General features: G+C 40.5%; 1 pseudogene; it reads left to right on the top strand.

Annotated features, from left to right (window-relative positions):
• The first annotated feature begins 21,073 nt into the window (after window positions 1-21,073).
• On the top strand, window positions 21,074-22,009 carry LOC118966920 (olfactory receptor 2H1-like; annotated as a pseudogene).
• The last annotated feature ends 4,539 nt before the right edge of the window (window positions 22,010-26,548 follow it).

Here is a 26,548-nt window from a genome sequence, read left to right as displayed (position 1 = left end):
GTCATGATCATGTTCCAGTGTGCACGCATGTGGTTATTCTCGCACCAAAAGGTGATATTTTTTACACCGATTCCCCCACCCTGGAGGGTGGAAAAGGGGGAGAGGTCGGTACACGAGCCATTGACTCCACACAGCATCCATTTATGGAAGGGGTTCATGCTCAGCTGCTGACGAAACTTGCCTTCGAGCACCTTTACTGGCCACCAAGCCTCATTGGCTGGCCGTCCCTCCATATCTGGGGAGATGGTAAACTCCTGCCTCTCAGTTGCCCACGTTACTAAAGTTGACTGACAGTCAGTCCAGGGCCACAGCTCTCCCTCATAGTCGCCCACACAATGGGAGGCATATTTGGGTTGACGAGGCCTGTCGGTGGAATTGTTCCTGGGAGAGTGTACAAATGTGCCATTGATCCAGAGAACCATCTGGTGGATAGTCATGTTCTTATAGGACGGGCTCCCTTCCTTATTAGGCCCTTCAAATTTAGCTGACATAACGGGGAGGCTACTGGCCTCTAGAATTATGTCACTGAACCATCCGTATTTCCTCCGTTTCAGGGAGATACAGCCAGCTAGATTCTGAGTGGTGAAGCATAATGACCCATTAGTTACGAAGGATCGGTTTTCTCCCAGGGGAGCTACTAGGGTGTCTTTAACTAAGTAGGGCAAGTTCATACTAGCATTGGTAGTGAAAAAGCGCGGAAAAACGGCTGCATTGAAACGGACAGGCATAGGCTTAGGAAAGGCAGACAGGATTCCCCATCTCAATACTCCCTGAGTCGGGGTCTCCAGTGTCAGGAGCAGGGTCAGGAGGTATAGCGAAGTCATCTCCTTTGTTTAGGACTTTCCTCGTTAGGCGCTCCGGGATCCAGAAGGGATTTTCTTCACCCTGGGGGAAAACACACACAGCTCCCCTGGATCTGATTATGATTGGATCCGGGCCCTTCCATTGGTTAGATAACACGTCCTTCCATTTTACTAGTTCTTGTGGGTCTTTTGGCCACTGATTATGGCGATCCGCTGCTGTATGGCCTTGAGCATCCAGATTCAAAAAATTTATAGTGAAAAGTGCTAGGGCTATGGCAGTTTTTGGTGTGGGGGGTATATCTTCAATTCCCCCTTTTTGTTTAAGTAAATAGGATTTGAGCGTGCGGTTCGCGCGTTCCACAATCCCTTGACCCTGTGGGTTGTAGGGAAGGCCAGTGATATGTTTTATCCCCATGTGATGACAAAATTGAGCAAATTTTGTAGAGGTATAGGCTGGGCCATTGTCTGTTTTCAGAATCTGTGGTAATCCCCATGCGCTCCAAGCCTCAAGGCAGTGCTGGATGACATGGGAAGCTTTCTCTCCTGACAATGGGGAGGCAAAGATGACTCCTGAACAAGTATCCACGGATACATGTACATATTTCAGTTTCCCAAAAGACGAAATATGCGTCACATCCATTTGCCAAACTTGTAAAGGCCTAATACCTCTGGGGTTGATCCCAACATGAGGTGTGGGAAGGAAGCTGCAGCAATGTTGGCAGCTAAGGACAATGTTCCTAGCTTCGGCCCTGGTTATGCTAAACCGCTTGCGCAGTGTTTCGGCAGTGACATGAAATTGTGTATGGAATTTTGAAGCTGTGGTGATAGGGTCTAGCAGGGGAAAAGCTATATTTCTGGTTGCGAGGTCTGCCAGGTGGTTGCCTTGGGTCATAGGCCCGGGAAGGCCTGAATGTGCTCTGATATGAGTTATATACAAAGGAGATTGCCTATGAAGTAGTGCTGATTGTATCTGTTTGAACAAAGTGGCTACTGGGCTGGACGCTTTAATTAGCCCGGCCACTTCTAGAGATTTGACTGCATTAACTACATAACAGGAGTCAGACACAATATTTAAAGGTTCAGGAAAGATTTGTAGGACCTCTAAGACTATGCGACATTCCACTATTTGTGGAGTGTCAGGCGTGTAGCCTTTTGTCACAACTTTGCCATCATGGACATAGGCACCTGTGCCTGTCTTAGACCCGTCCGTGTAAACTGTTTTTCCATGAGGCAGCGGGGTTAGGCTAGTGACCCGAGGGAATACTAGGAGATGATTTTTGGCGAAGTTGATGAGGGGATGTTTAGGGAAATGATTATCAAAGGTTCCTGAGAAACTGTAAGCAAGTATGGCCCAATCATCGTTCATAGCACATAATACTTGTATCTGTTCTACGCTGTAAGGGGTTATAATTTTAGCTGGAGCCTCTCCGAAATGTGTCATGGAGGTTTTTACTCCTCTCAAAGCAAGTTTGGCCACGGCTGCCGGATAGTACTCTATTGTTCTAGCCTGAGAGGCTTGGGGATGGATCCAGATCAGTGGGCCGTGCTGCCATAAGACTGCTGTTGGCAGCTCCGGGGTGGGAAGGACACACAACTCAAAGGGTTCATTCGATTGCACTCTATTTAATTGTGCTGTCATCAAAGCCTGTTCTACTTTGCGAATGGCTTGTAATGCCTCAGGTGTGAGGGAGCGCGGTGACGTTAGTTGTGGGTCTCCTTCTAGGGTTTTAAATAGTGGAGTCAATTCAGTGGTGAGTATCTTTAAGTATGGGCGCAACCAATTAATATCCCCTAGGAGTTTTTGGAAGTCATTCAAATTTCGCAATTGATTATGTCTTATCTCAAGCTTTTGGGGGCAAATTACATCTGTGTAAATGGTTGCTCCTAGGAATTTGCTAACACTAGATTTTTGGACCTTCTCGCTTGCTATATTCAGTCTCCAATTTTCTAGGGATCTAGTGAGATCTATATATGCTTCTTCTATTTCCGCTGGTTGTGGGGAGCAAAGAAGGATGTCATCCATGTAATGGATGATCTTTAGCGTGGGATAGGTCTTACGAATTGGGTCTAGCGCTCGCTGAACATACAGTTGACATATGGTGGGGCTATTTGCCATTCCTTGAGGGAGGACCTTCCACTGAAATCTGGCATCGGGTTGTTCATGGTTAATAGCTGGCAAAGTAAAAGCAAATCTTTCCCTGTCCTTGGAGCTTAGAGATATAGAAAAGAAACAATCTTTAATATCTATTATGAGCACTTTCCATTCTTTAGGTAAGACAGAGAGGAGTGGCAGTCCCCGTTGTATGGGTCCAAACATTCTCATTTGAGCATTTAATGCTCTCAGATCATGAAGCAACCTCCATGATCCTGACTTTTTCCTGATTACAAATATGGGTGTGTTCCATGGGGACACAGATGGTTCTAGGTGTCCCACTTGGAGCTGCTCTTGCACTAAGCAATGAGCTGCTTCTAATTTTTCAGAGGATAGGGGCCACTGAGGAACCCATACGGCCTCCTCTGTGAGCCAAGGTATGGGCATGGCATCTTCAATGGCCCCTATGAAAAACCCAGGCCGTGACGGTCATTCTTTACTTTGGGCAGGATGGGCTCTATGTGTCCCTGTTGGTGTTTCCCCAGCCCCTTGCCAGGGATGTATCCTATGTCCATCATCATGCCTTGGGCGGGGGTGGAGTATTCATTAATGAGTTTGAGGCCTAAGTCTCTCATGACATCCCTCCCCCATAAATTGACCGGTAGAGGGAGTACATAAGGGGTGACTGTACCCTCTTGTCCTTCAGGGGCTCGCCATTTCAATGGTTTGGCACTAATTGAAGGGCTTGACTCATATCCTAAACCTTGTAATGAATGTGAGGATTGGGTCACAGGCCACTTGGAGGGCCACCAGGTTGCAGAGATAATACTTTTATCTGCTCCAGTGTCTAGGATTCCCTCAAAGCTCTTTCCCTCTATTTGAAGAGTTAATTTTGGTCTGTCTGCTAAATCTAATACTATGAAGGCTGAATCCCAGTCAGAGGAGCCGAAGCCCCTTTCTCCCCTCTCCGTGTTGGTAGCAGGATAATTGGCGTGGAGACTAGGTAAAACTAAGAGCTGGGCTATGCGGTCTCCCGGGGATATAGGATAGATTCCTCTGGGAGCCGAACACATGATTTTTACCTGTCCTTCATAATCTTGATCTATAACTCCGGGATGAACTACCAGGCCTTTCAATGCAGCAGAAGAGCGCCCTAGGAGTAACCCAATGGTATTTGGTGGTAGGGGGCCTTTAAAGTCTGAAGGGATAGGCTGAACTCCCATCTGTGGAGTCAACACTATTCTGGTGGTGGCACGGATGTCCAATCCCGCGGAACCTGAAGTGGCTCTCCTTGGGGAGCCTGGTTGTTCCCGAATGACACTTGCGTGCTGGTTGCCCCATATATTTGCGGGCCCTGGTGACGGGGGCCCCTCTGGGCATTTTTTGGCAACTCTAAGGGTTTCCCTTCTATATCTTTAATAGACCGGCACTCATTAGCCCAATGCCTGCCTTTCTTACACTTAGGGCACAACCCAGGGGTCTTTTGGGTTGTTTGTTCTGAAGCTGGGCTCCTACACTCTCTCTTTATATGTCCTAATTTCCCGCATTGAAAGCATTTGATACTTCTGTTAGTGATCCTGGCTTGTTTGTGGCTCTGTAATATGGCCGCGGCTAGGCCGCATTGGTGAGTGGCCCTCCTATTTCTCTACAGGCTTTCAACCAGGCATGTATCCCTTTTTGTTTCCAGGGTGTTATCGCCTGTCTGCATTCCTTGGTACATTGTTCAAATACTAATTGCTCCACTAGGGGCATTGCTTGTTCCTGATCTCCAAATATTCTGCCTGCGGCCTCCATCATACGAGCGACAAAGTCAGAAAATGGCTCGCTCAGCCCCTGAATAATTTTTGTCAAATTGCCTGATACTTCTCCTTTGTTGGTGAGGGCTTTCCATGCCTTGGCGGCGCATGTGTTTATTTGTGCGTATACCTGTAAGGGGAAGGCGGTCTGGTTGGCTACCCACTGTCCTTGGCCCGTCAGCATATCATATGACCACGCAGGCTGTCCTTCAGCCGCGTTTGTGCGTGCCTGGGTCATGCTGATATCATGCCACAATGCCTTCCATTCTATGTATTGCCCCATACTAGAAAGGCATGCCTTAGTTACATATTGCCAGTCTGCGGGTGTCATGGCTGTCTCTGTTAATCTCTCAACTTGTGCTATGGTATAGTTAGCACTGACTCCATAAGCCCGAATGGATTCTGCTAACTCCTTAACTTGTTTATGGCTCAGGGGCTGGTGAGAGCGTACGCCATTATCCTCAAATACAGGAAACATTTGTCTAATTGCCTGAAGAGTATCTGGGTGGCAAAAGGAGAGTGCGCCACTCACGTAAGGTGGCGGGGCAACGGGCGTCGGGGGACACCCTGCTTTCATTTTTTCCTTGGTCCGCTTTTCAACTTTGCTGGTTCCCTTACTTCTACACTCTGCGGTTTTATTTTCTTCCCCTTCCTCTGCGGACGTTAATTCCTCCTCAGATTCCCTATTGGAGAGTTGGAGGTCCCTCAACTCTTTCCAGGGGTATTTACTATTTTCTCCGAGGCGATCATCACTCGCTTCTCGGGGCTCTTTCGCTTTTGCCCTAGGCGGGCTTTCTCCCTCACTCTGAGGTTTCTTTACCTTCCTTTTTGTGGCCTTTTTTCAGCCGCGCGCGCTCTCTGTTTCCCGTTCCGTTTCTGACATGCTCTCTTGGATATCTGTCAATGCTCTCTGACCTTCTTTTATTACCTTTTCACATCTCTCATCTTGCAGACAAGCTCTAATCAGTTTTCAGAGGGGCCTGGTGCCTCCCCTCAGGCTACCCTCCTCCTCCTCTCTATCAAGATCTTTCCCCAGTTTGTCCCAGCTCGGGATTGAGAGGGACCCTGAACAAATGAACCAGGGGGCCACACGGTCTATCTCCTTCACAAAAGATCCTAAGACTTTGCTGGAGACCTTCAAGTTTCGCTCTTTGAGAGCTGTCTGCAGCGCCGTGACTAATGAAGGTGCATTCCCCATGGTGCCTCCTTATTTACAGAGAACCATCAACCATCATCCTAAAAAGCAGGGGCCTCTCGGAACTTACCCCTCCGGGCTTTCTTCTGACCTGCAGTTCTGAATCCTCTCCAGATGTCTGAAGGGTCCTCCCTGTGCCGGTGATGTTCTGGTTCCCGGGTTTCGGCACCACTTGTCGCGTGCCCTGTCCTCGCCAGCAAGAACAGCATGCAACAACAGCAGGATTCTTCTGCAGAAAGCTTTATTCTTCAGCTCTTTGTGAAACAAATGAGTTGGGCAGGACCCAGAGGGGAAGGAGAGGCTTGCTTATATAGTTCTCATGCTCTGACCTGGTTGGTGCGGCTCCATATGCCTTATTAGCATAACCATTTGGTGGGTCTCATTGGTCCTTATGCCAAGGCGCAATTAGCATGTAGTTTAGTGGTGTGGGATGATTTGTCATTAGGAAGTTCGGGGCCTTCCGGCTGCCCTGCATTGGGTGCTATTTTCTGAGCGCGGCTGCCAACATCTGAATCTTCTCATGTGCATCTTGATAGTTTATCTTAAGTCAAAGGTAAATTTTCAGATCCAGAGGAGACTGTATACTTAGATATTTTTTCCATGTTCTCGTGGAGAAAAAAGTATATTTGAAGGTGTCGGAAGCTATATAATGGTAAACCAGCCAATCACCGTATTCTTTAGAGATGAATATTTATTGCAACACAAATTCAGGTTTTTCCTTTAATCGAATATAATATTCTTTTTTCTAATAGGTGTATCTACTCTATTTCCACTTATGCATGTCATAAATATGTTTCATTTCTTTTCTTGCCTCTTATTTTTGCTATTTCCTTTTTTAAACTACCTTTGCTTTTCCTTATCTTCTCCTGTTAATTATGTGTTGGAGTGTTACATGTTCAAGAATCCTCAGTTTTATAGTTTTCTTTTATATATAATACTAAAATAATGTTATACTGTTTTACAAAAAAGAATTTACATAGACATTTCCTTCTTCATTTTGTCTACATCATTTAATTATCATCACTTAAAAAAGAAGGAAATGAATACATTTAAAAATTCTTTCATCATTCAAAAATACACCCAACTTAGTTGTTATTTATTTTAAAACCTTTAAAATGAACTTATGCAGAATAACCTTAATTATACCTCTGTTAGCTGGTTCTCCAGCTTTAAACTGTGAATGCGTTGTTCATAAAGGACAAGAAAGACTTGTACATATTGGGGGGCAGAGTACTCCTCATTCACACTCGCACATCCATTTCACCAACCTCTGGACCTTGCTGGTTATATTATTATTTCCACATGCTCATCATTTGTAACATATGTTCTATTTTTTCCTGTGACTTCATTTATTTAGTCATGCATCGATGCATTTCCTCATGTGCTATTATTAAATATTCTAAGTGTCATTATAATTCTAGTTAAGAGTTTCCTAATTTCATTATCCATCTGGATGCTCTATTTCCTTAAGCGTCACTTACTGAAGTTACTTTTCTTCTTCTATAAAACTTGAAGAAGTGCTCTGATGATTAAGACATTTCACTAAAACTTTGGTAAATATTGCTCTATTTTTCATATAATTTTTGTCACTACAGAAATTTCAGAGATTTGTTACATATTTCCTTCTGTATGGTGACTAGAGATTTTTACCCTGAGATCCCAGGAATTTTCCCTTGATACCTATCATACTACATTTTTGCATTATGTATTTACCTGTATAAAATGCTATGTCACTTTCTGAAAACTAGACCTGGGTATATATTCTTATCATATTCATTAGTCATATTTTCAATTGTAATAAATACATTTTATTTTTGACACTTTTATTTGGTTTCCAAATGTATTTTCCAAATGTATTTTGGAAATGATTTTCTTCAGGATTATAAACCAGTTTTCAAGTCATAAACATTTATAGTTATGTCTACTCTTTTTCTTCATACCATAATTTTCTTTTTTATTTTATATTTCTTCTCTACTTTTACCACAGTTTATCAGTTCAATATTATTCTGCATTTTTATAATTCCTTGACATTTCAAATATAGCATTTGAATTATATTACATACTGAAATATATTTTATTAATTTCATTTCAAGAGGAAAACCTTCATAACCTTTGGAGTTATACCAATTTTTCTATTTTTATTTTACTTCCTTTTTTACTTTTCATAAGTAATATTATCCAAAGTGAAATATATTACTCTTTAAATAAATATGTTTTTATTCCTGTTTATCAAATTGTTTTTACAGAACTTGATTTTGAAATGCATTTAAAGCCTTTTAGATATTTTAAAAACGCTGCATAGTTTTATAGAAAAACAATTAACAAGATGTTCTATAGTCTAGTATATAATTTTGTTATTCATTATCACATTCCTGTTAAAACATATTTTATCATCTAATATTTCATCCTTTAATAGAATATTTTATTCTTAAATACAAAAACATCATTATTGTCTTTTGTGTAAATATGGCTTTGAATTCCCCAATCTCTTCTATTTTTAGTTATGTAATAGCATATGCAATCAATTTCAAACTGATAAAATTCTTAATTATTTATGAGTTTCTTTAATCCCTATACTGTCATTACATTGATGATATACAGGAATGGGTACATGACTGGCACTCAATGAACACTGATGGAGTTAGTATGTAAGCCAATTCCTATTACATTTTTAGCACATATAATCCATAAATCAATGCTTATGTTAATAAGGGATCAATTGAAAAACAGTTAACAGAAAACAGTTAAAGTGGTGTCTTAGTCCATTTACTAAAAGCAAGGGGAATATTTTTTCATTCTACAGTCACTTGCCACATTTCTGACCTGGCAGCTAATCACTTGCAAGGATAGAAGGCCCCAGGGACCTCCTGAGGAGCATTTCCTCTGTGCTCCATACACCACTCAATGGAGAGGAGCTTCATCCATTTTCTGCGCATCTCCTAATGCCTAGACAATTTCATGTACTTAAATAGGGAGAGAGTCAGCCTCCAAAGAGGGAGGTCTGCAGTCAACCTGGACAGATTTGTGTTCTCAAAACTCTGCCACTGACCTGCTTTCTACCCAGGTAAGCTATTTACATTTATAATTTGCAAGAGTTAGAAATTAAGAAAGAAAGATCATATTTGCATATATTTAGAAAACAGAACATCTCCCTGTACCTGAAGGAAGTTATATGAGGTTCGCTGAAGTTTATGGAGGAAGATATATTTTAAGATGCCGAAATTATCTTAGTGTTTGATTCATGAAAATAGCTGAAGGATCTTGTGCTTTATATTTAGTGTAGAACTTGTATGTTAACACACACAGACCCACAACCACTTAACGGTTTTCATGAATGTTTGGTTACAGAAAATATGCTGCACACTGTTATATTTCTCATATCACAATAGTAAAATTTAAAAATTCTTCCTATTGGATGACATAAACAGGAAGTGGATTGCTTATTAATGTTTTACACTAAACCCTAGATTTTCACATCATTCCATATTTTATATATGCCAATCTAAAATAGGATCAGACATAAGGAATTAGCAGACTATTTAGAACTAAAAACTGTTAAATATCACTTATAACATCATTGAAAGTTTCTGTCATATTCTAATGAAAATAGGAGAGAGAGAGCGAGAGAGGGAGTTGTTCTCCCTGAATGTATTAGTTAACTTTCAATAATGATGAAATATAGCTAATACACAATATTATATTGGCTTTAGATGTACAACATAGTGATTCAGCAATTATATACACTACTGTGTTGGTTAATTTTTGGCCATTACAATGACAATGGGATGAGTGGTTGCTTGATAAGATTGTACCACAGCTTTTGGAAAATAGAGCAGCAAAATTGTCATTGTAATATTCTTAGGCAGAAAAATAGATATGGTTGGTGGAGAAAGAATAAGGCCAGTGAAGCCCACTACATGGGACTCAAGGAGTTGCCCAGATAAAGCAAGAGAGCCAGAAAGGACTCACAGAGTCAGCACCCTTTGCAGTGTGAGTTCAATCCACAGGCTCTGAATCTGGGCTGACCTTGAGACCTGCTCCAGCTGATGCAGGTGAGAGAGGGCAGAGACCTGGGACAAGCATCATGATGAACTTTTCCCACCTATGATGAAAAATGCTGAGATGTGACTAGCTTAGTGGAACAGGAGGGACTTATCTTGAGGCTAAGATTCCTTTTAAGAACAGAGAGTTGGGGGGCGTTAGATCCCTAGCATACTCTTTTGTAATCAGCCAGTGACTGGTCCTAAGGCAGGGCACGCAGTCTTACCCGATGAGTTCCCAGGGCTTGGGAGTGGCCACTCTCCTGGAGAGGCACAAGAGGTTTGTCCTGCAGAATCCCCTAGAGGGCTGGCTGAGGATAATGACATGCTGTCTCCCACCAGAGACAGACATAGGGAGACAGCCTAACAAGCCTAGTCCCCCTCAATCTTTTACCTTTTTCACATTCTTGAAACTCCATAAAAGACAGAATCCCAGCTTTTGGGTGTGCCTCTCTCTGAGGTTGCCCACACTGCCCCTTGAGTGTGCACCTCTTTACTTTCAGTAAGCTTCTCATGGCTCAACCGACTGCATTTTGTCCCTGCACTCTCCCAGTTGTATGTGTCCATGTTACTTGGCTATTTCATTCTATTCTCTAGGCTTAAGCACAAGCCTTCCTCTGCCTCTGTCCCACCTCAGCCTGGGAGGGAGGGGCTGCTGGAAGCTCTGATATGGGCTGCAAGTTCCCATCCACAGGGCTTGTAGCCTCATACTCGCTGGCAGGCTGCCTGAAAATCCCCTTTCTTTGCCTTGGGAAGTTCTCAGAACATCATCTCACTCCATCCAGTGCTCTGTGTCTCCCCCAAATCCTGGGGTTGGAGGGACTCAGTCCACATTGTGCAGATCCTGAGCATCAGTGACTCTGGCTTTAGGAGTTGGCAGGGGAGGTGCCCTATGCCCAGCAGTTCAGTGACCTTCCCTGATTCTGTTCTTCCTTGCTCTCTGTGGCCTGCAGGGCAGTGGTCATTCCTTCCTCCCCTTGTGCTCTGACATCCCTGACTCTCCAAGCCATGAACCTCCCAACAATGCAGTGAACTGAGGAAGGATTCTTGAGTAAATATTCTGAAAATTTAGTAAGAAATTAAGAATAAATTATAGGTCATTGAGCAAAGACAATGAAGTAAATACCATGACAAATAAAATTAGGAAAATATATATCTATATATCTATATATCTATATTTATCTACTTATCTATCATCTCTCTGTCATCTACCTGTATCTGAGAAGAAGAAAAAAGGATGAACTATATGAAACTTTTTAAATTTAGTAATTTATGGGGCTCATATGACAAATCCAAGGTTGGAGGTGTGTAATGCATAAGAATCTCTTCCATGTTAGGCAGATAAAGATCTCACATTAATTTTTTAAATGGTACAAAACTTCAGTGAAGAAGAATTTTCAGATGACTATAATACAAAAGAGCATATGAATGATAAAAATGCAAATTAAATCCACAAACGGGGCCTTGCTCTTCTACTTGCAGAATCAGACAGGAAACAGGATGGTTATCAGTGGTTCTGTAAGTGAAGGAAAAAGAAGGTGATATCCTCGGATGGTGTATCAGGATAGAAACTGAATGGGAAGCAGAGTAAAATATGAACCAAAAAGAAATTATTTAAAAAATGTAATTATAGACTCAGTGAATTAGTTCCATAAAAATTAAATGTTGTTTTAGATTTAAAAAAACTATAGGAGAACAACATATTATGTTTCATTAATTTTTTTTAATTTTTGTTGATATATTTTCATTGAAATATAGTTGATATACAACATTATATTGGCTTCAATTATACAAAATAATGACTCAAGCCATATACATTTTTAAAAATAGAAAAGTTGTATCCAAATTGTGTTAGTAAGGCAAAATATTAGTAGCTTTAAATGTAATTCAAATATGATTTTCTAGAACTATTTAAATCATGAGAACTAAATACACAATTTAAATATTTAGGAAAATTAGAGTCATATATAGCATGATTCTACTTTACATCTGATCTATTTTTTATGGTCCATGTCTATTTACCTATAGGTATTATTTAATTTATAAAAAAGAAATCAAATCTTAGATAAATGTTATATTTAATGGTGCTTTTATTTGTCAGATAATCCAATTACCTTATTATGCTTTTATAGTATGAAAAAGATCATTTTATAAAATAGTTCAAAATAATTAAAAATTAAATGTCATATTTTCTTTACACATAGAAAACAACTGAATCCTTGATATAATTATCAAACAAAAGGCAGTTGAGAAGCAGGGCCAAGATGGTGGTGTGAGTAGACCAGCGGAAATCTTCTCCCAAAACCACATATATTTATGAAAATATAACAAAGACAACTCTTCCTAGAATAGAGACCAGAGGACACAGGACAACAACCAGACCACATTCACACCTGAGAGAACACAGCGCCTTGCAAAGGGGGTAAGATACAAGCACCAGCCCAGTGGGACCTGAGCACCCCTCCCCCCAGCTCCTGGTGGGAGGAGAAGAGTCAGAGCCAGGAGGGAGAAGGGAGCCCAGGATTCCTGAACACCCAGCCCCAGTCATCCGGACAAGAGCACAGACACAGTGCGTGTGTGGGATCCTGGATACTAGGGAAAGAGGGCAGCAACAGCAGTGAGCGGGTCCCTGAGGCCAGTGCCTGAGGACAAAGAAAAGCAAGCAGCTTTTTTTATCTTAACTTTTTTTTTAATTATTCATTTAATTTTTTCTTTTTTGTTTGTTTTGTTTTGGCAAGTGCTTTTTGGTAATCTTAAAGGGAAAGGTGGGACACTTAGTCTAGTGGCAGGGAATCTGGGGATCTCTGGGCACTCTAACCCCCTGGGCAGCAGGGAGCATGGAGGCCCCTCACAGAGATAAATAGCCTCCCTGCTGCATTCCTCCAATGTGGCTCCACCATTTTGGAGGAGCAGCCCGAGACAGGCCAAGCCCACATCAACAGCAGAGGTAAACTCCATGGCAGCCAGGCAGGAATCAGAATCCCTGTCTGCACGCAGCTGCTGAGCACAAGCCACAAGAGGTCGCTGTTCTCCCAGGATAGGAAGGCCAAAAACCAACAAGAAGGGGAGTTCATCCAGCCATAAGTCGACCCAGCTCTGCAAACTTTCTATCACCATGAAAAGGCAAAATTACAGGCACACCAAGATCACAGAGACAACAGCAGAGAAGGAGGCAGACCTAACCAGTCTTCCCGAAAAAGAATTAAAAGTAAAAAAAATAAACATGCTGATGGAGATGGAGAGAAATATGCAAGAACTAAGGGAGGAAGTCTGGAGAGAGATCACAGATGCCAGGAAGGAGATTACAGAAGTGAAACAAACTCTGGAAGGATTTATAAGCAGAATGGATAAGATGAAAGAGGCCATTGATGGAATAGAAACCAGAGATCAGGAACGCATAAAAGCTGACATAAAGAGAGATAAAAGGATCTCCAGGAATGAAACAATATTAAGAGAACTGTGTGACCAAGCCAAGAGGAACAATGTCCATATTATAGAGGTACCAGAAGAAGAAGAGAGAGAAAAAGGGATAGAAAGTGTCTTTGAAGAAATAATTGCTGAAAACTTACCCAAAATGGGGGAGAAAATAATCGAACACACCACAGAAATACACAGAACTCCCAACAGAAAGGACCCGAGGACACCAAGACACATAAAAATTAAAATGGCAAAGATCGAGGACAAGGAAAGAGTTTTAAAGGCAGCTAGAGAGAAAAAGATCATCTATAAAGGAAGACCCATCAGGCTATCATCAGACTTCTCGACAGAAACCCAACAGGCCAGAAGAGAATGGCATGATATATTTAATGCAATGAAACAGAAGAGCCTTGAACCAAGGATACTGTATCCAGCATGATTATCATTTAAATATGACAGAGGGATCAAACATTTCCCAGACAAACAAAAGCTGAGGAAATTTGCCTCCCACAAACCACCTTTACAGGGCATCTTACAGGGACTGCTCTAGATGGGAGCACTCCTAAAAAGAGCACAGAAAAAACACCCAACATATGGAGAATGGAGGAGGAGGAATAAGAAGGGAGAGAAGAAAAGAATATCCAGACAGTGTATATAACAGCTCAATAAGTGAATTAAGTTAGGCAGTAAGATACTAAAGAGGCTAACCTTGAACCTTTGGTAACCACGAATTTAAAGCCTGCAATGGCAATAAGTACATATCTTTCAATAGTCACCCTAAATGGAAATGGACTTAATGCACCAATCAAAAGTCACAGAGTAGCAGAATGGATTAAAAAGCAAGACCCACCTATATGCTGCTTACAAGAAACTCACCTCAAACCCAAAGACATGCACAGACTAAAATTCAAGGGATGGAAAAACATATTTCAGGCAAACAACAGCAAGAAGAAAGCAGGATTGCAGTACTAATATCAGGCAAAATAGACTTCAAAACAAAGAAAGTAAATGGAGATAAAGAAGGACACTACATAATGATAAAGGGCTCAGACCAACAAGAGGATATAACCATTCTAAATATATATGCACCCAACACAGGAGCACCAGCATATGTGAAACAAATACTAACAGAACTAAAGGGGGAAATAGACTGCAATGCATTCATTTTAGGAGACTTCAACACACCACTCACAACAAAGGATAAATCCAATGGCAGAAAATAAGTGAGAACACGGAGGCACTGAACAACACAGTAGAACAGATGGACCTAATAGAAATCTATAGAACTCCACATCTAAAAGCAACAGGATATACATTCTTCTTAAGTGCACATGGAACATTCTCCAGAATAGACCACATACTAGCCCACAAAAAGAGCCTCAGTAAATTACAAAATATTGAAATTCTAGCAACCAACTTTTGAGAAAACAAAGGTATAAAATGAGAAATAAATTCTACAAAGAAAACAAAAAGGCTCAGAAACACATGGAGGCTTAACAACATGCTCATACATAATCAATGGATCAACAAACAAATTAAAATAGAGATCAAGGAATATATGGAAACAAATGAAAACAACAACACAAAGTCCCAACTTCTGTGGGACACAGTGAAAGAAGTCTTAAGAGGAAAGTATATAGCGATCCAGGCACACTTGAAGAAGGAAGAACAATCCTAAATGAATAGTCTCACATCACAATTATCAAAACTGGAAAAAGAAGAACAAATGAGGCCTAAAGTCAGCACAAGGCAGGACATAATAAAGATCAGAGAAGAAATAAACAACATTGAGAAGAATAAAACAATAGCAAAAATCAATGAAACCAAGAGCTGGTTCTTTGAGAAAATAAACAGAATAGATAAGCCTCTAGCCAACTTATTAAGAGAAAAAGAGAATCAACACAAACCAACAGAATCAGAAATGAGAACAGAAAAATCACGACAGACTCCACAGAAAAACAAAAAATTATTAAATACTTCTATGAAAACCTATATGCCAACAAGCTGGAAAACCTAGAAGAAATGGACAACTTCCTAGAAAAATACAACCTTCCAAGACTGACCAAAGAAGAAACACAAAAGTTAAACAAACCAATTATGAGCAACAAAATTGAAACACTAATTAAAAAACTACCCAGAAACAAAACCCCGGGCCGGATGAATTTACCGTGGAATTTTATCAGACACACAGAAAAGACATACGCATTCTCCTTAAAGTTTTCAAAAAAATAGAGGAACAGGGAATACTCCCAAACTCATTGTATGAAGCCATCATCACCCTAATACCAAAACCAGGCAAAGACCCCAACAAAAAAGAAAATTACAGGCCAATATCCCTGATGAATGTAGATGCAAAAATACTCAATAAAATATTAGCAAACCATATTCAAAAATATATCAAAAGGATCATACATGATGACCAGGTGGGATTCATCCAAGGGATGCAAGGTTGGTACAACATTCGAAAGTTCATCAAAATCATCTGCCACATCAACAAAAAGAAAGACAAAAACTACATGATCATATCCATAGATGCTGAAAAAGCATGTGACAAAATTCAACATCCATTCATGATAAAAACTCTCAGCAAAATGGTTATAGAGTGCAGGTACCTCAACATAACAAAGGCCATATATGATAAACCCACAGCCAGCATCATACTTAACATCGGGAAGCTGAAAGTTTTTCCTCTGATACCGAAACAAGACAGGGATACCCACTCTCCTCACTTTTATTTAACATAGTACTGGAGGTCCTAGGCATGGCAATCAGACAAAACAAAGAAATACAAGAAATCCAGATTATTAACTAAGAACTTAAACTGTCACTATTTGCAGAGGACATGATATTGTACATAAAAACCCTAAAGACTCCACCCCAAAACTACTAGAACTGACATTGGAATACAGCAAAGTTGCAGGATTCAAAATTAACACACAGACATCTGTAGCTTTCCTATACAGTAAAAATGAACCAATAGAAAGAGAAATGAGGAAAACAATTCCATTCCCAATTGCATCAAAAAGAATGAAATATCTAGGCATAAATCTAACCAAAGAAGTGAATGACCTATACTCTGAAAACTACAAGTCACTCTTAAGAGAAATTAAAGGGGACACTAACAAATGGAAAATTATCCTCTGCACGTGGCTAGGAAGAATTAATATTGTCAAAATGGCCATCCAGCCAAGCAATATACAGATTTGATGCAATCCCTATCAAATTACCAGCAACATTTTTCAATGAACTGGAACAAGTAATTCAAAAATTCATATGGAAACACCAAAGACCCCGAATAGCAAAAGCAATCCTGTGAAAGAAGAATAAAGTAGGGGGGATCTCACTCACCAATTTCAAGGTCTACTATAAAACCATAGTAATCAAGACAATTTGATACTGGCACAAGAACAGAGCCACAGACCAGTGGAACAGACTAGAGACTCCAGACATTAACCCAAACATATGTGGTCAATTAATATTTGATAAAGGAGTCATGGACATAGAATGGTGAAATGACAGTCTCTTCAACAGATGGTGCTGGCAAAACTGACAGCCAAATGTAGGAGAATGAAACCGGACCATTGTCTAATCCCATATACAAAAGTAAATTCAAAATGGATCAAAGTCCTGAATATAAGTCATGAAACCATTAAACTCGTGGAAAAAAACATAGGTAAAAACCTCTTAGACATAAACATGAGTGACCTCTTCTTGAACATATCTCCCCGGGCAAGGACAACATGAGCAAAAATGAACAAGTGGGACTATATTAAGATGACAAGCTTCTGTACAGCAAAAGAAACCATCAATAGAACAAAAAGGAACCCTACAGTATGGGAGAATGTATTTGTAAATGACAGATACGATAAAGGCTTGACGTCCAAAATATATAAAGAGCTCACATGCCTCAACAATCAAAAATCAAATAACCAATTAAAAAATGGGCAGAGGAACTAAACAGACAGTTCTCCAAAATAGAAATACAGGTGGCCAACAGACACATGAAAAGATACTCCACATCGCTAATTATCAGAGAAATGCAAATTAAAACCACAAGGAGGTATCACCTCACACCAGTAAGGATGGCTGCCATCCAAAAGACAAACAACAAGAAATGTTGGCTAGGTTGTGGAGAAAGGGGAACCCTCCTACACTGTTGGTGGGAATGTAAATTAGTTCAACCGTTGTGGAAAGCAGTATGGAGGTTCCTCAAAACGGTCGAAATACATTTTTCTGATAATATTCCTTTCTCTTCAAAAAAAAAAAGCAGTTCCTGTGTGATGACCTCCATTAAGTTCTTCACAATGGTATTAAGGGCATATCAAAGTGTGGGCAAAGGGTCTGTTTGTGTTTATACAGAAGGTCAAAGCCTAATTTGGCTACCCAGAAAACAAACTAAGATACGATATGAAGAAGAAGTTCCAACATCAACATACTCTGGAAGAGTCATTCCAGAAGATGATCATCAAAAACTTCAACAAAGATCCTAGCGCTGTTGCAGTTGTAGCTGCATTCATCCCACGGGTTCCTGGAATTGCCAATGGAATGAAGAAGGAGATATCTAAGCTGGCCTGTGCATACAGTGAAACAACAAATTTGACTGGATGTATACTGTTGGAACTCAACCAATAATTAGAAGTTCAAGTGTCAGCGCTCAAAAATCTTACGACTACAGACTATCTACTGTTAAAAGAACATATGGGATGTGAACAGTTCCCAGGAATGTGTTGTTTTAATTTGTCTGATTTCTCTCAAACTATTCAAATTCAGTTAGACAATATCCTTCATATCATTGATAAGTTTTCACAAATGCCTAGGGTGCCTAACTAGTTTTCTTGGTTTCACTGGAGATGGCTGGTAATTCTAGGTCTGCTTTGGTTATGTAGCTGTATTTCTATAATGTTAATGTGTGTGTGCAATTTAATTAGTAGTTTAAAACCTATACATGCTTATGTTACTCTACAAGAAGATATGTCAAAGAAATAATCAATCTTCCCATGTTTTCTTCCATCTGCTACTTCTATACCTTTTCTTCTTCCTTCCTTATTACAATCCTTTCTTAGAATTAGTGCCTCATAATGCAATTACCATGTATCATAATTCTTCCAAGTGGTAAAGATACCTCAAGACAAATGCTGGGCATAAAAGCCACAGGGCATAAATCTGCAAAGAAGTACAAAGCTAACCATTTCAAACAATATTGCTTCTCTCTCACTTACCAACTTTACATTTCCCTGTATGGCCCCAGAAGATGACTGGTTAGCCAGAGATGGGTAAGATTCTTCAAGGGAGGAACAACCTAAGACAGGCACAGTCGCAGGGGGGCCATCAGGTGAGAAATTGGGGATCAACAGAGGTGAGGCTTAGAACCCCGCACCCCTGTTTTGAGAGAAATTTTTTGCAGCCGTGGATGTTTTGTTGCCCTTGTCTAGCTTGGATTAATACTTAGTCTAGAGGCACACACCTGATCATCTACATTTGCCCTCTTACAGCACTAAAGTATGTTTTCTACCTTTATCTTGCATCTACCTACCACTTCAGTATTTTATTAAAAATAATAATAATAATACGGGAGAAATGTGGGATTCACATATAAATCCAGTATAAAAATCAAATATTCATATTTGACCTGATTATTTATACTTCATAATACGTGATCAAAACTGAAAGTTTCTGTGATGACTGTCCTTGCACTGTTCACCATGTAAGAACTTATTCACTATGTAAGAATTTGGTCACCATGTAAGAACTTGTTCATTATGCTTCAGAAGATTGGAGACTGATGAGAATTAGGCTTGGGGTGGGTTAATGATTGTGCATTGAGCATTGAGTCCCCTATACAGAATTTTATTGTTATTAACAACCATTTGATCAATAAATATGAGAGATGCCCTCTCAAAAAAAAAAAAAAAGAAGGCAGTTGAACAACTTGAACATTTTCATTTAAATGCTACAGTTAAATTCATCATTGCAGTCCAATGCAGGTGGGGACAGGCACAGGCGGGAAAACACTGTGGAAACTGACAGAACAGTAAAGTGATGCCATGGGGCACAACACAATGGGCATTCTGTGCTACATGCAGGGTGCTTGCAGAGAACAAAATGCTGCGAGTTCCAGGCGTGATCATATAAACTTAGAAGAGGGCAGCTGACCGCACGCATCATCCTGCCCACACTCACTGCACAGGGACTTGCCCTCCCCCACCAGGCTGGCCCCTTGCAGGAGACACACATCCTCAGCACCGCACAGCTCCCTTCCTGCTCTCCCTGAGTGGAGCTGAATCTTCCACTGTTATCCTCAGTGTAAATCCTGGTTTGTTTGCATTTAGAGAGCTTATCCTGTAAAATATATGAACCCTTATGACATATTTGCTCATTTCTTTACTTTTTGTCTCTTTCTCTTTCCTGGAGCCTGAAAACTCTACTAAAACAGGGACTCCATCTGTCTTATTCACAGTGCATTCCCACACTGTAACAGAGAGCTGGGTACATGACAGGTACTGAACAAACACCTGTGGGGACACTATTGAACAGAATATGTCCTCTATTGTTCTAGACATTTTTACATTGTTTGCTCTTTTTTCAAAATCTGATTCTCACAATCTGACTCAGTTTATTTTCAGAACAATGTTTTATGTGTACAGTTTCACTCATGTTGCTAATGTTCTCTGACAAATTCTACAATTTTTGGAAGACAAAATGTTGATATTCAAGGCCAGTGTTTCTCATAAGCAATGCTCCAGGCTGATATTACACATGTGATGCCTGTGCATCATCTCTTCTCCCTGTCCTTGAAGCAGAGCTTTAGGATAATTACAGGTTTCATGATTTTGCACTTTGATTAAGGTCTATTTAATTATGGTTCTTGGTTAAATTTGTTGTGTCCAATTGATTATTGAGGAGAAATTACTGCACATTTGTGGGGTAGACATCGGACAACATAGTGCTTACAGTTTTATAGTACTTAGTGTTTTATTCTAGAAAGTAGCAGACACTGTCAGACCCTCATCCCTGTGGCTTGGACCTGAGCCCCATGAGGTGGGATCTACTGTAACCACATCTAGACAGGACCGTCAACTGAGGTTTCGCAGTTGTTTACTTAGAAAGTGAAAGAACAAGTTGTACAAACGTGGTTTGCCTCATTTAAACACTAGTATATCTCCTTTGCCAAGGTGGGTTTCATAGATATGGAGATGATTCATGTTTGGGGTCTCTGTCAAGAGTCTGGAATCAGTGCAGAAGGGCTTTGTTTCTGGGATGATCCTCATGTGACGGGTTCCTACAAACATCATAAAAATATCCCCATATAATATTATGTCCCTTTGAGGAATGTATACAAATGAAATATAATCAACATTTCATTTTGAATATTTGTGACAGTGACCACATACTTGACAGAAAGGACAAGTGGAGAAAATATGCATATTACCTAAGATAAATTTTCAAGGTGGCCACAAATGTTTTTGTGATTACAATTTTAATTTCAAGTCGAAATTGAATTCCAAAAAGAAGTACCTTGCAAATATGTGTTAGGTGAAAAATAGCCACATGGAAGACACACTGTAATCTGTTTAAATATATGAAACAATATTCATATGGACTATGCCCAAGTCCTCTTGAAAAAATAATCTACTTTCTCTAAATAAATTGTAGTAGAGCCTTTTTTCAAAATTTGCTTGCAACTCTTATTTATATTTATGTCCAAATCCCAGTAACAAAAACAACAGGAATGACTAATAAGAGCTTCCCAGTGGGCTTCATCCTACTGGGCTTCTCGGAATGGCCCCTGCTAGAAACCGTTCTCTTCTGGGCTGTGATCCTCTTGTACACCATGGTCGTCCTCTCCAACTTAGCCATCATCCTGCTCTCCTGCGTGGACCCTCGGCTTCATAGTCCCATGTACTTCTTCCTTAGTAACCTGTCCTTCCTGGATCTCTGCTTCGCCACAAGTGCTGTGCCTCAGATGTTGTCCAACCTGTGGGGGTCAGACAAGAGCATCACCTACACAGGCTGTGCCATCCAGCTCTACGTGTTCCTCTGTGTGGGCGTCACAGAAGGCGTCATGCTGGTAGTGACGGCCTTTGACCGCTACGTCGCTATCTGCCGGCCCCTGCACTACACTGTCATCATGAACCGTCTGCTGTGCTGGAAGCTGGTGCTCACGGCCTGGCTGTGTGGCCTGCTGTAATCTGTGACCCAATCTTCCCTCACATTCCAGATGCCCTTTGGCATGCACCACCGCCTGGATGACTTTCTGTGTGAGGTGCCTGCCCTCATAAGGCTGGCCTGTGGGGACACCTCTGCAAATGAATTGCCGATGTCCATCACTTCTGTTCTCTTGACCATTTTGCCAGTGGTGTTGATCGTGATTTCTTACGGCTTCATAGCTCAAGCCTTGGGAAAAATCCAGTCTGAGGAGGCAAGGCAGAAGGCCATTGCCACCTGCTCCTCCCACCTCACCATGGTCCTCATGTTCTTTGGGACAGTGGCCATGGTGTACATGGACCCTAAGAACCAACTTGCTTCAAAGCACGGCAGGTTCTTCACCTTCTTCTATGCTTTGGTCACACCACTGCTGAACCCCCTCATCTATACCTTAAGGAACAAAGAAGTGAAGGGTGCCCTGGTAAGGCTGCTCTGCAAAGCTGTACCCACAAAGAAGTAAAATGAGAACTTTTGAACTTGGAGGAAGTAGAAGGTCATGATACTCACCACTCCCTATCAGTGAGAATCTTTGAATCATCATTAAAAAAGGGTTGGTTTAGTTAGAAGGCATTAATTATGACTTATTTTCCTTTATTCCCATGTTTTTACAAGTTGTTTTTTAAAAAATATATCCAAATATGATGCTAGGTTTGGGCAGCTAATGAGTAGTCAAAATATTTTGTCTTTGGGGGAAAAATCTTTGTGGAGCTAAATTTCAAAAAACATCTATCTCAGGCAACATAAGTACCATGAGCTGAAAGTTTTTAAGTAAAAACTGTTAAATTACAACATATCTAGTATTAATGAAAAGTCATAAAGAGAAATGTGTTTTATGTATTCTCATATGCAACTGGAAAGAAGGGAATTTTCCTGGCATTTCCCTAGGTCTTTACTATTTATACAGTCTTTCCTTTTTAAATTTATGACAAGAAAATGTTGGCAATAAAGAAGAAATATCTCCTGAACTTATTGAACTATATAAAATTACTTCATTTCGTGTTGTGAGAAGATGAAGCCATGACAGATGCCTGTTAGATTTTTGAATCCAGATCAGCTGTGGCCACTTTTATTCCCTGAGACAGACTGGTAACTTAAAAGTGACTTTAATAATGTAAAATTAGTATGAAAAATGTGAATGCCTCATTAATTTCATGAGTTATCTCCTTTGTTATGAAATTGTACAAACACAGCTCTGTTCACATTCTATTGATTTTTAGCAATTGAAACTCAGGTATTTAACGGGTCCCACCAATTTAATGCAATAATTTGAGTTGGAAGTATCCATTAAGTTTGCTGAAAGCATCTAGACCCTTTTGCCGGTAGAAATCCCAAAGCTATGAGGTACCTTGTAGTCCTATCTGTTCTCTGGCTTATCACAGAGGCTTTGGGTTGCTGTCAAATGTCATATGAAGAGTTAGTTAGGCAGAGGTCTGGGAGTAACATTCCTGGCAGATGTCTTCAAAGCAGATGGCTTAGAGCTAGAGGCTACAATTCATTTTGTTTATAGACCCTTGTAAACTTTGATGAATGTATTAACTAGATTACTTAAGAGACTTCAAAGGCAGCCGTGGCAGATTATCAGCACCTTAATCAACAGTGTGGGTTTACTTCTTGTACTTTCAAGGTCCAGTGTGGAGGCACACAGCTCTCTGGGGCAGTGTCCTGTGTGCGGGTTTCACACTCTGTGCTGCTTCATCCTTGGGACCAGTCCATTTCCACGTGTGATCCCATGAGAGAATGGAGAGCTGGACAACTAAATGCTTCCTCCCGGAAGTTACACATGCCTCTTCCTCTTATGTTTCCCAGGACAGTGGAAGTTATGGTCAAATAGGCTGTTTGAGATTTTCTAAAATATCTACACAATCGCAACATGCCTGGGTGATAGGGATTATGGGAATGCTCACTGCACGGACATAAGGTAAAAGAGGGACAGAGCTGCTGAGGCTTCGTGGAGATGGGAGGAGAGTTTCACAAAGCTGAACAAGCAGAAATTCATATTTCAGAGTAGTTGGGATTGTGTGGAATTGTTTTTTGTAAAAGCTGATGAAAACTTCATAGAAGGAAGAATTGCAAGAAATCCTTTGCACTGTTGGCTGAGTCAATGAAATGGCCACTGTGTGCATGTATTTTTATTTATCTTCTCATTTATCTTCTCTCTTCACCATTTCAATTCTTTCAATATCCATTTAATCCTTTCTTTCAAATAATTTTATTATTTATTAGGTTTGTTTTCACTTTAAAATATTTTCTTTGCCAATATGTGACCACTACTGTTAGTCCTGTTAAATGTGTGAATCGATGCTTTTCACATGTCAACCACCGTTCACATGCTGAGTCAATTTATTAAGCCCAGAAGCAGATGAGCAGTCAGAGATGATCAGCAGATGGAGCTCTGGTCACCGTTTTTATGCATGGGCCCAATTTGCAATGTGTTTCAAGTGATTTTGGGCAAATGGGCACTGAACTTTTCATATTAGAGATGCAAAGAAGTGGAAAACACAACTAAATGAGAAAAAAAGAGTCCTACCATTCGCAAGTCAGACAGCTAGAGCATTCTACCCAAGAAAAACACGACAGAACTTAAACATTCAAGATAGGCCATGTCCTGGGCCATGAACAACCTGAAGAAATTTAAAAGTACTGAAACCATATATAGTGTGTTTTCCTGTAGTAACGTTACCAAACAATATCAATAACACATTGCACCCACTTCATAAAGCTGTGAAACTGCTCCTGCCTGATAAGACATGACTGTGGAAATTTAACTAAAGGACATACTGGAAGCAAAAGTGTTCTGGATTCAGAAAAATAGACATAGGATGGGTTATTAAATGGAAAGCCTACAAACAATTTGGAAGAAAACTTCTAAAATGAAAGATAGAAATCATAACAAATGGATGGAGTAAACATAATAAACAATTTTTATAGGGAACAAAATAACTCTTTCAAAAGGGAACTTAATTAATCTTAAGCAACATAAAAGCAGATATTAAATTAGAATAACATACTTTAAAATAGTATAGGAATACAAATGTTTTTAACTTTTAAAAAATTGAAGTATAATCAATACACAATATTATATTAGTTTCAGAAGTACAACATAGGGATTCCACAATTATAGACATTACAAAATGCCCCCCAGAATAGGTGTACTTACACCCTGTCACCACACAAAGCTACTACAATAGTACCGACCTTATTCCCTATGCTGTACTTTACATTCCTGTGGCATAAGTATTTTTTTTACTGGAAGTTTGTACCTCTTTATCCCCTTTACCTCTTTCACACACATTTTCACCCCTCCCTTATAGCAACCACCAGTTTGTTCTCTGTATTTATTAATCTATTCTCATTTTATTTGTTTGTTTCTTTAGATTCCACATATAAGTGAAATCATATGGTATTTGGCTTTCTCTGTTAGACTTATTTCACTCACCAGCCTGGATGCCTGTTATCTCTGTGTGTTGTCCAGTGCTATGTTGAATAAAGGTGGGAAGAGTGGGCATTCTTGTCTTGTTCCTGATCTTAGAAAAAATATTTTCAGCTGTTTGCCGTTGAGTATGATGTTGGCTGTGGCTTTTTTGTATATGGCCTTCATTATGTTGAGATATGTTCCCTCTATACCTACTCTGTTGAGAGTTTTTATCATGGTTGGACGTTAAATTTGTCAAATGATTTTTCAGCATCTGGTGGTATAATCACGAGGTTTTTATCCTTCTTTTTGTTAATGTGCGTGCCACATTGATGGATGTGCAGATAGTGTACCATCCAGGCATCTCTCTAATAAATCTCACTTGTTGATGGCTGGTCCTTATGATACATTTTTGAATTCCGTTTGCTAATATTTTGAGTATTTTGGCATCTATGTTCATCAGGGATATTGGTCTGTAATTTTTTTGTAGTTTCTTTATCTGGTTTTGGTGTTAGAGAGATGGTGGCCTCAGAATGAGTTAGGAAGTGTTCCCTCCTCCAATATTTTTTGGAAAACTTTAAGAAGGATGCATATTAGCTCTTCTTCATATGTTAGGTAGGATTCACCTAATTGACTTTCTACCACTTTGTGTCTCTCCTCATTTTGGAATCCCTATTATGAGAATAATGTTTCATCTGGAGTTATTACAGAGCTCTCTCAGTATCTTCCCTTTTTTCTAATTTTTTCCTTCTGTTCCTCATCTTTTTTACTCTGCACAGCCCTACCTCCCAGCTCACCAGTGCGGTCCTCTGCCTCCTGCAGCCCACTGTTCATTCTACTGCATTTTTCATTGTGGATATTTATTCTGAAGCTCTCAATGACTCCCACATACATTGTGCCTCTGTTGAAGTTCTCACTCTGATTACCAATTCTTTCCCCAGTTCAGTGAGCATCTTTAAACCTGTATGCTGAATTCTTTTTAGGGAAATTGCTTATCTCCATTTCATATAGGAATGTTTTGGTGTTTTGTCTTGTTCTTCTGTTTGGCATATATTCCTCTGCCTCCTCATTCTGTCCGGGCCTCTGGGCTTCCTCCTTTGAATTAGATGCCAGTCTCCTGGCCTGGAGAGTCATGTATTTATGCAGCAGGCATCTTGTGGGGCCCACAGCTCACACCCCCTGCTCTCATGAGCCTGCTTCTCTTCTGCAGCTGACACTTGCTGAGGTGGGGCTGTGGGAGGGGCCAACCTCCTGCCTGTCTCCTGGTCAGAATGGCTCTCCATTGCTCACCTCTTGAGTGTCCTTTTCTGTGACATGCAGCTGTTTCTGCCGGGGTGTGCTATGGGTCAGATGGCCCTGTATGTCTGTCAGCAATGGTCGAGAACCCCTGGGGGGTGTACCTGGGGAGGCAGGGCTGCAGGGAAGGCAGGGCCTGAGCCAGCATTGCAGGGGGAGGGCTTCAGAGATGGCCCCACTACCGCCTGGCTGCAATCATCTGCGGGAATGCTGGAAAGTGTCCTTCTCCTCCTTAGACGGCTCCCTCAGAGCTGTGGCCCTCTGCACACTTCCTAAGGCTAGAAAGCCTTT

This window comes from Manis javanica, chromosome 14 (assembly GCF_040802235.1).
Source record: "Manis javanica isolate MJ-LG chromosome 14, MJ_LKY, whole genome shotgun sequence".
NCBI lineage: Eukaryota > Metazoa > Chordata > Mammalia > Pholidota > Manidae > Manis > Manis javanica.
This window is presented reverse-complemented; position numbering and strand designations above follow the sequence as displayed.